Below are 11308 nucleotides of genomic sequence, written 5' to 3' on the forward strand. Positions count from 1 at the left end.
CAGAGTGGATTATCGGAGGAGGACATTAATTAGGACGCTGTGTTCTTGTGTTCTTCCCCATGTAGTCTCCCTTTTAAGCCCGCTGTCTTCCTCTCTCGCTCGCTCTCTTTATCTCCGCTCGCCCTTTGTGCTCTTTTTTTCTCTCTGACTTTTGATCTTTTTTTTAATCTGACAAGTAAAGTGGAGCGCCGGCGAAGCGCTGGTTCAGGATCAGCCCTGGTTTATCGTAGAGAGGACCTCACAGGAGACACAGCAGCTGGTTGGCGCTTTATATTACAGTATGTTTACATTATTTAAGAGGCATTCAAGAGGTCAATAACAAAGAGGATATATTTATTCCATATATTATATATGATTCTATATTACAGCTCAAAGGAAGTTCTCTGACCAAGTTTGATTGACAGCTGTCACATCAGCCCAACCCTGCTGTTACCTCCACATTTAGGATTCATCTCTTATTCTTTGTTTGACTCCAGCAATTTAAAACCTTCAGAAAATTGATTATAATCATAATTGTTAACAAGGTTTATGCTTCAGGTATTTCGTGTTTCTGTGTTGAGGACCTGAATAACCCATTAAAGAAAATATAACCCCCCTCCCCCTTTATACATTCAGAATATGGACTACGTGATAAATATGCAAATCACGATTAATCTCCAACATTAGCAATTTTATGTTCCTTCCTTCCTTCCTTCCTCCCTCCCTTCCTTCCATCCTTCCTTCCTTCCTTCCTTCCTTCCTTCCTTCCTTCCTTCCTTCCTTCCTTCCTTCCACCTTGAAGCCTAAGTGGGACAGAGAAGATGGAAAGAAGCCCAGAGAGAGAGAGAGAGAGAGAGAGAGCTCTGAAAACCTGGAGCTGAATCTACTCTTCATTTCCTCTTATTAAACTGATATACCTCACCTGCTGTTCACCTGCTTACTCTTCTAGTGACTGTCAACATGACAAGATAACAACAATTATGTATTGAGCAACATTTGGGCATATTTCAGTATAAATGTGACTTTTAGAAAGCTGCTTAGTTTGTGGGCTTTTTAAAAAACAGCCATAATGAAGTTTAGATATGTTTTCATGCAGGAAAGTAACCATTTAGATCCCCAATATGTGATCGGTTTATTCACTTTACGTAGCATCCAAATAGCTTGACAATAGCTAGATAGCTAGCCTGCTAGTTAGCTAGCTCACCAGTAGTTAGTGGACAGACAGACAGACAGACAGACAGGTTGGTGAGATGTGGTCCGAAAGTCAGAATTCACATAAAAAACAAATAACTTGTGTTGCTTATGAGAAGTATAGTTGCATCACTATCATTTAAAGTTGAACAGGAATCACAAGAGAAGCAGCCGCCGTGTTTCATCCTCTCGCTCACGCGTCAACAACTTTAAATTCACAATTTATTGTCGAATAAAAAAGGCCATCACGCGAAGCTTCGCTCCTCGCGAGCGAATGCATTAAAACTCTCAAATATTCCGACGTCGCCTCACAAAAACCTCTAAATTTGTTTTTCCCGGGTTTCTCCGAGCTCGCGGCCGGCGAGGAGGCCGGCGTGTCAAAGGTGGAATTGCTTTTTCCCCCACTTGCTGAATTTGTTGTATTTGCTTTGAATGCCCAAGGACGATACGTAGCGGCGGAGCAAAAAGAAAAGAAAGATGAGGTTGCGATGAGCGATTCGGAGAGAGAGAACGGGCGAGTAAACAATAGTGTCTGTCTGAGATTCTCCGCCGTTTCAAGGCTCCTCCGGGCGGCTCGCCGTGGCCTCGGCCAACCTTCGCCGCCGCCGCCGTTTGTCTACGGTCCGTAGACACACACACACACACACACACACATGCATGGAGGGAGAGAGCTATTGCCATGGGAACCAACCCCTCTATGACTATCCCCTTCTCAGGAAAATAATAGGCACCAATCTCAACCTCAGTTTCCCTCTTTTTCTTCCTCCTTTTCTGGTTTCTATAAGCTCCCACGCCTCCTCCTCATCACCGGGACGACCCCCCCTCGTGTCCTCCCGTTCCCCTTCTCTCCTCCTGCATATCTTTTGACAGTCATGAGTTTGATTTGTTATGCATAAATCTGTCCACGGTGAGATTTGTGAAAAGCAAAAACATAATCTCAAGAAAAACCTGCACAAACACTCCCGTTGGATGTTTTTTTTGTTCACCCACAGAAACAGAAACACGGTGAAAAGGAGGCTTGTTTGTCACGGAGAGAACTACTTGGTTAAAAATAGAAGTTCTTCCCCCCCTCTCCTTTTGTAATTCCTCTCTGCAACACTTGAGTGTAGTTTAAAGAAATTCTCCCTGAGTGACTCATTGCTTTGTGTGAACTCGCTCCAAGCAGGTCATTTTTTATTAAAGCCAGCAGAAACCCCACTTCTTTGGTTTTCAGACGGCCTTATCGATGTGTCCGTGTTCAACATTACCCAAATCAATACCGCTGCAATTTCCTTGACCACCCATTACAACGGGAGTCAATTTGTCTTATAGGAATATCAAGGGAGATGTTTCATTTTCTCCCTCTTTGTCTTTGCTTCGGGGCAAAGCTGCTTCACGAGCAACTGAACGGTCGGTTTCTGTTGTGTCCCGTTCCCGCCCAGAGAGTTTAATCCCGTCGATGCCGTCTCAGGTCGGAGGGGCAACGCCAGGGGCTTGAATGACTAAGTGTCTACAAAAACAACCTCACAGGAGGAAAGAAGATCATCTTTGCCTGAGATCTTGTAACGACGGGAGAAAAAGATGTGAGACTTGCGGCGGAGGCTGTAATCAAGATGACACCCTGTCAGCTGCAAAGCTCACACCTTATCACACCGGCTGACATCAAGCCGTGTTTTCTACCCGGAGTTTCCACCGCTGCCAGGAACGATGCCGAAACAACAAAATGCACCAAACCAAGAAAGAAATACCTGGAACTAAACTCTGAATATCTCAAAAACACAGATAACTCTGCCAAGACATCTATGTTGTTGTTGTTCTGATTTTCAAGCGTGTGATATCGACGATGGCCTATTAGAATGTAAAATGAAAAAAAAACGGAGCCGAGAGAGGGGGGCAATATTCAGAGAAAAAAAAGTCGCAAATTGGCCACTTTATAAAGTAGCAAAGTTGCGAGTTTATTACGATGCTAACAACCAGCATCTATGCTAGCTAACTTCCCATGAATGTACATTAATGTTTCTAATGAATCATCCCAACGTGTGACAACGCCTCGTTAAGGTCCTAAGGGTTGATGCTTATTGTTGGTTTTATCAATATGAGGACAAATTGTCATCTTATGGGTGTTTATTGATCGGGGCGGTTGGGCTAAGATGCTAGCGGTAGCTTTCACTTGTTTTCATAGCAACGGCAAACATCCAGTGTTAGCGGAACCAAGCAACTTGTTTATATCGGTTATATGTATTTATAAACTCGTAAATTTGCATTTTTTTTCTCTGAATATTGTCCCCCCCCCCTCTCTCGGCTCTGTTTTTTTTTTCCTACAGTGGCTCTGATACGCCGTTGTACAAAACACAACAACTCACACCACAAAAGGCACCAAACCATAAAAGAATTACACTCTGAATATCTCCAAAATACAGATAACTCTGCCAAGCAAAGACTTATCTTTCTGATTCCGTATCATATCGCCTCTCTTTTGGAATGAAATTCAACTTTCTCTTTTGGAATTAAAATCCCTTCTCGTGTTTATATTTCATCATGTCCCCAAATGTGAAGCTCGTTGGAGTTTTTTTCCTCCTCTGGCATCGAGCAGCCGCGGCGTGAAATCACAGTAGAATAAAAATTAAGATGGTTTCAAAAATAACCACCTTTCAATTAGACGTAGCCTAAATATTCCAGAGTATGAAATGTTCTGGTATTTTCCTGCGTCTGCCGGTGGGTGTTTGTGTCTATATACGTGCGGAGTGGAGACGAGAACATGGTTTTTGGGTTTTTACACCAGCCAACCGCTTGCCAATTACCTTAATCAAATTCCACACGGCACAGGGGGATTCACTGTGCCCGGATCAGATAGCAAACCTAAGTTGATTAAAATACATGTTTGCTGAAAGACTCGGAGCCGAACGAAAAAATACACAAACCGACGGCTGAAGGACAAGAATTCAGAAGGTAAATGAGTAAAAGTCAAACAATCGCTGCTACTGTATGTTGGACACGTTGGTGTGTTTCAGGGTTTTAAAGAGATTACAAGAGGAATATCTCCTCACGTACTTCAGTACGTTTTAGAAACCTCCTGTTAAAGGGACATTTCACACATAAGTTAAGTTCAAACATCACAATCATTTCTTATTTATTTTTTGTTGTTTACCTGGGTATGTATGTTTTTGGATTGATCTTTCTTTCAAATGTATTATTATTATTATTTATTTATATCTGTCATTTCTAAAAAAAAATTCACTATTATTGTGTCGAGATGATACATCCAAACGGGTTTATCCTAAATAAACAAATTCCAAACACAAACCATATTAATTGGATATTAAACCTGATTTGAAATTATTTTAAATTATATTGGTTTCACGTGATTAGATCAACATGATTCGACTCTATGCTGACGATGCTCCGCTTATAAAACCCTGCTGCACAATCAAGTACTTCCAAAACAACAACTAACCACCAGGGGGCGATCAACATGCTCTGGCCTTACTTGCACGTTCACTTAACGAGCTGCAGTTAAAAAGTGATCCTGAATGTTACGGCCGCAGTCCAGAGGAGAACGTTTTACGAAAAATGCATCGAATTCAGGTAAAAAGTATCTTATTTATTTTTATTTTGATACAAAGATTTGTATATTAGCACAAATGTAGCTAGTAGTTTATTCAAACGTGAAAGTGCAATACAAATATGTTGTCCTCTAAAATCAATGAATAATAATAAACATTGATAAAGATCGTGATCATAATTTTGGCCATAACGAACCAAAAAGCTCGAAAGAATCGGTATTTAGGAGTTTTTAAGACCTAAGATGCCATTGAGTTGCATCCTGGGAAGTGTAGGATCCAGTGATTATGGAGCTAGGGACTAAAAGTCAAGATATTTTGGCCTTTTGCTATATTGCAATAGCAGAGCCCTATTTTAATGAGTGCAGTGTTCAATCAGTGGAATATCCCTATAAATAAAAGTACGTCATTAATCAGAGGAGTCTCTCTCTCTCTCTCTCTCTCTCTCTCTCTCTAATAAGCCATCAAGTCTGCAGCTATAAATGTTGAAGTGATTAATGAAGAGTCGTGACTTTATCACTTTCTAATAAGCCATCGCCACATATTAGTGAGGCATCTGCCGTCCTCAATGTGTTTTTACCATAATGTTATAAGTCTGGGACAGGTCTGCTCTGTGTCCCCAGAGTCACAACCAAACATGGAGAGGCAGTGTTCCGTTTCTACGCACCACATATCTGGAACAAACTTCCAGAAAGCTGCAGGTCTGCTGCAAATCTCAGCTTGCCTTTCTCTGTTTGCCGCTGCCTTTCAGTAAACAATACTATCTATGAACGTCTTATACTGCACTGTCATTTCTATTCCTGTGATATTATTGTTTTTATTTTATGTTATCTGCTTGTTTTACTGGGTTTTTTTCTCTGATGCTTTTAATGTTGCCTTGTTCTTGAAAGGTGCTATACAAATATAATGGCAAGGTAAATACCTGGATGTGGATTCTGGTCCTGCAGCACTTAAAAAGGGGGTAAAAGAAAACTAATATGGTGTTTTTCTTGTCGGCCTTTAACTGATCTAAGAAGAACAAGTGATGGGGTCGCTGATATTACTCATTATTAAAGGGCTCCTTATTAGAAAAGTGGTACGACCCACAAGTGAAGTCCATGAAAGCAGAAACCTCTGGTACCGATGTGTCAAACCTGAACAGGAACCCCGTCTGGATGCCGTCATGTAACCGGAGTAAGTAAGACAATGTGTTGGGTTTTTTATCTTATGTTCTCTTCAACTTTTGCCCCGTGTAATGATTCCCTTTGCAACGTAGCGTAGCATAGCTTAGCGTAGCGTAGCATAGCGTAACCCAAACCACAATCACTTCCACATTTCCAGCAGCCTGCAGAGCGGCCGGCGTGTGTGTGTGTGTGTGTGTGTGTGTGTGTGTGTGAGTGTGTGTGTGTGATGCAACCATATGGGCTTTCTGTGTGTATGTGTGTGTGTGTCTATGTACTTGCGTCATGTGTGTGTGCAGCTTGTATGCATGCCCACATGTTGTAATGTGTGTGTTCATTGCATGTCACACACATTCACTACACTTACCCTTTGATATACACACTGAGGGCTGCTTTCCCTCTCCGCCTGAGCACGTTTGTGTGTGTGTGTGTGTGTGTGTGTGTGTGTGTGTGCATTTACGGTCGTGAATTATAAATCTTTCTCTTTGCATTTCGTGTTTCATGTGTTTTGTATCTGCATGCCTTCAACCTTCAGAGTGAGGACGTTTTTGTGTAAGAAACATCACAACTAACTCGATCTGATCTCGACTTTTCAGTTAATCCTCTAATCCACTGAACTTTAAGACAGAACTACAACACGGGAAAATAGAACTACAACACGGGGAAAAGAACTACAATACGCGGAAATAGAACTACAACACGGGGAAAAAAACTACAATACGCGGAAATAGAACTACAACACAGAACTATGGATGGTTTTATGTTTTAGCTTATAGGGTGAAGGGGCTAAGGAATGTATTGTGTCCTCAGAAAGATAGAAGCACAGGTGTGTGTGTGTGTGTGTGTGTGTGTGTGTGTGTGTGTGTGTGTGTGTGTGTGTGTGTGTGTGTGTGTCTCTGACCCACCAACACTGTAGACTTAACGCAGCCCCGATGCTCCACAGCTCACCAGCTGGAACTAATTAACAGCAGTTCAGTTAGACTGAGCTCTCTCGCTCACTCACTTTCCCTCTCTCTCTTTCTCTCTACAGCACACACACACATACACACACACACATACACTCTTCCCCTCTCTCATGCCCTCGTCTTCCTCCTCCCTGACACCACCCGCCCTTCCTTCACCTTCTGCCATCGCTCAACTTGTTTTTCCCTTTAAACCTCCTCTATCGCTCGGATGAGCTTGAGTAGCAAATAGTTCAAACATCCATTTATACAGACAGATATATATATATATATGTGTATATATATATATACATATAACTGTATATTGCACACACACACACACACACACACACATGGAAACTCTCCCCCTTCATCCGTAGAGTACAGTAGCTCTCGGATCTCACGCTCCCCTGTCTGTCTGCTCACTAGATCCTGTAAAGCCGGAAACATCTTGAACGGCTGTCAGGGTCTACAGGATTGGATCCAGGTAGACCTGTTTTGGCGCTCCCAACCCGGCTGTCTCTCCACCATCCATCAGGCAGTACGACTTCAAAACACGCAGCCCTGATGCTCATGGATGTACGTGTGTTTGAACACTGAAACTTAGCTCGTCTCTGACCGATCGCCCCTGTGGTAAACGGGTCCAGGTTCCTTTTACGGTCACACATCTGTTCTGAACTTCAAATGCAAAAAACACTTAACCCAAACAGGAAGTGCACGTACCTGTTTCGCCACCAAAAAACAAAAAGAAATCTCCTTGAAAAGTTTCACTGCTTGGACAGGAAGGCAGCGGAGAAAGGCATTCTACCTCGGAGGGATGATGGATGATGGAGGACTGGGTGGGGGTTCAGGTCCAGGTCCCGTCCCCCTGGTGTTGCCGTGGTAGCCGGCTGGTGATCCTCCGGCGAGGCGACAGGAGACACCAGGCAGGCTCAGCAGATGCAGATCCAGCGGTTTGCGCTTCCTCCCCCTCCTTCGCCACCTCACGGAGCTCAAACACACTTGTGTGTTTAGGTCATGCTCAAACTATGCCTTTATGCCGATGTTCTGCAAGCTCAGGGAAACCACATCCTGTCACATATCTACCTCCCTGCCTGCTCTCTCTTTACAATCCGTCTCTCTATGTGGTCTCTCTCTGTCTGTTTCCTGTGTCTCTCTCTCGCTCTCCCCCGTGATTGTCTGAAGCAACTGAGCGCTCTGACCCAGCGTCCGTCCAGCACCTCCCTCCCTCTCTCTCTCCCGCTCTCTCCCTCCAGCAGCAGCCGCACCAGTTCCACTCGGCTGCCTGAAGAATCCATCTGAGGAGAGGAGGAGGGGGGAGGAGGGAGGAAGGAGGAAGGGGGAGGTGAGGAGGGGGCTTCGCTGGGAAATACCAGAGTTAGTAAGAGAAAGAGGGAGGGAGAGAGCGGGGAGAGAGAGAGAGGGTTGTTGTTCAGGGAGTGAAGGACTAAAGAAAGATGGGCGGACGCAAAAAAAAGGAATAGTTTGTTTGAGAAAGATGCCGCAAGTCAATCAATACACGTGCACACGTAAAGTCACATGTTTGTGGCAGCTGGTGATGACTAAAAACAAGGGTGAAAGGTGTGTGTGTCTGTCTCTGTGGTGGGTTTTGCATATTTCATCCGTCCGGTTCAGGACCCGTACAGCTCCAGATTCATTATCTAAAGCCCCGGCGTGTTTGTGTGAGGGACCAACCAGACGTCTGTTACATAACAACACCATAACACAACAACAACACACATATCTGTGTTTCGTGGAGAAAGTCGTAGCTGGAGGCGAGATGTTTCCGTGACAAACCAGCGATGTGATGGAGGAGAGGACGGCGCTCTTTGACCTCGGAGGGATTTGTTTTGCTGACTGTTGTTGGAGAGAATCTGATGACTGGAAGACTAGAAGGTACTTTAAGGTCATTTAAAACTTGATCACCATATTAATATCAGCAAGGGGTCACATGATTATATGATATATGTATCTGAAAGTCACTGATTATGAGAATTATCGCTGCGGAAGTGGCGTTAAAGAATGGAAGTCACTTGATCAAATCAAGATTCACACAGGACACAAACAGCGGTCACCTGGGTGAAAGTCCAGTGTGTTTTTTTTTTAGTTCCCTAAACCCTCCGTCTGGACTCTAACTGTATCTATCTGATCAAAATTTCAATTTGTATAATGTTTTTTGGTTTATGGCTAAATACTTCCAAAGCTTGTGATCATTCCCGTCATCCTCGGCTGTGTTGTGTTTAGCCCTGATTAGCGTATGTTAGCGTGCTAACATCCAGTCGGAAGAGATCGCTACGCTAACAATGAAGCCTCGTGGACTCGTCCCGACATGTCTAGTCCAGACACCAAAGGCAAATTCTGGCTTAGAATTTCAATCATTTGAAACATGTTTCTTTAATTCACTATTAAATCATAATTTAATGTGCTAAATCTCTGCAAAGCGTGAATTTAAATGCTCGACAAACATTCGCTGACTGACGAGCTGAGAAAGAACACGGCGGCGGAGACTTTGTGATGAGTTGCCATAATTACCGGCGAGGAGCTCTTTGTACTGTGATTAGACTTACGAGTCTCACACAGTGTGCTCATGACATTGGGCTCTTCTCAAAGTCATTTTTTAGCCTAATGGAGGGGGGGGGGGGGGGGGGGGGGGGAGGTTCACTCGCTCATTTGCCAGCATTGTAGCTGCCTTTTCAAGGAGAGCCCTCATTGTGTCGCTCAGATGTTGCTACGAGAATCTCCAGGCTGCAAATTAATGATACGTCTCTTTTTCCTGCCTGTGTGTGTGTGTGTGTGTGTGTGTGTGTGTGTGTGTGTCACATCAGGAGCCCCATTAGACGTTAATCAGCCTTCCTGAGCTGGAACTGCCAACACGTATATATCTGGATCTGGCCAACGTGTCCACAGTTCAGCATTAAAGCACTTTGAAACGTGAAAGCTTCCCTGCTGGAATCAAAGAGCAGACGTACGTTAAATTGGGATCGACTGATTTTCAAGCCTTTCACTCAGAGTAAAGCTAAATATCTCCCAGTGTCTTTACCGACATGCTGCAGCGATGGATGGCAGCTAAAACACCAAATATGTCAAAACGTGGAAAAACATACACAGAGAAGTAAGATTTCATACATGAGGAGCAGAGTTGTGGAGCTCAGCTGCCTCCACAGCTCCTCTAGAGGTGTGACAGCGCCCTCTAGTGTTCACGAGGGGAATTAGTCACTGTGCTGAGCTGTTTCACTTAACAACTGATATTACAGCACAATAACGTCCTGTACAAATAATCTTAATATCCATGTCAACTGTTCTGCAGTCTTGTATCCTATTTAAATATGTGTTTTCACTTTTATATAATTCTTTATTAGGGAGACGACTGAATGCAACATACTGGATCTTCTGGACTCCAGTTTTTTGTTTTTTAAATTCCTTTTGGCTAACTTTGCTGCAATGTTTATTTATTTATGTTTGTAATGCTCCTCCCTATACCATTTTTATTATTTTGTTATGTAAACAAAGAGATATCTATCTATCTATCTATCTATCTATCTATCTATCTATCTATCTATCTATCTATCTATCTATCTATCTATCTATCTATCTATCTATCTATCTATCTATCCGACCGATCGATTGATCGGTAGGGTCAGTCGGGCGGTAGTAAACTTTATAGTTATGTGACGATACAATACAAAAATCCATAATTGTAAATCTGAAATACCTGAACTAATGAGAAAATCATTTATTCAGATTCAAACAACTTTATTGGTCCCAAAAAAGCCAAATCAGAAACATAAACAGCACCATCATTGTGTACCATATAAAAGGCACAATGCAAACAAATAAATATAAATAAACAAATAAACAAAAGAGTCATAATTTGAAATGGCTACCGTCTGAATTAACAGCCTGGTTTAGATCAGCATCCTGTGTCTAAATCTAACAGTATGTCTGTAAAACATGGGCTAGTGTTCATTTACATAATCAGAATATAGGTTTATAAAAAAACGACTTCAGACTTTTAGAATTCGGGATGGATCAGTGCACTTCTTGTGTTATTCACGCTTCTTAATCAAATCTGTCGCCTGCATTGAGCCGTATTTCAGTCGATACAGTCGAAGTTTAGCAACAAACGCTTCCATTTCTGACCTCATGAGAAAAAGAGATGTTGTTTCCAAGAAAAGCGTATCCAAATACATTATGTATACATAATGCACTGCACCCATGATATCCATCATCTCAGACAATTAGCAGTTGACAGTAGAGAGCAAACAGACTGTGGTTTATGGTATTGTCCTGCTGCACTCGGGTTGAAACATACCGCGGCTTTATCTGATATCTTAATTATTAGCCACGTTAGCGGTAACGTGCCTCGGCCGGCCCGTCGTACAGAAACTCTCCACCGCCACGTCAGTGTTCAATCTACTGGCTGGTTTCACGTTGAAGTGGAAATTCATGGTTCCCTGAAGATGAATTCATTATTTTTTGGTGATTCCATGATTTTTTT

At 42.8% G+C, this 11308-nt stretch overlaps 1 protein-coding gene across 1 annotated transcript in view; it reads right to left on the reverse strand.

Annotated features, from left to right (window-relative positions):
* Nucleotides 1-8069, reverse strand: part of rftn1b (raftlin, lipid raft linker 1b) — an 83055-nt gene extending 74986 nt beyond the window's left edge. Inside the window, 1 exon segment of the mRNA XM_084027447.1 lies at nt 7534-8069. The gene's annotated coding sequence lies outside the window, so the exon portion shown is untranslated.
* Between the last annotated feature and the right edge of the window lie 3239 nt (nt 8070-11308).

Source organism: Eutrigla gurnardus, assembly GCF_963514095.1.
Source record: "Eutrigla gurnardus genome assembly, chromosome: 14".
Lineage (NCBI taxonomy): Eukaryota > Metazoa > Chordata > Actinopteri > Perciformes > Triglidae > Eutrigla > Eutrigla gurnardus.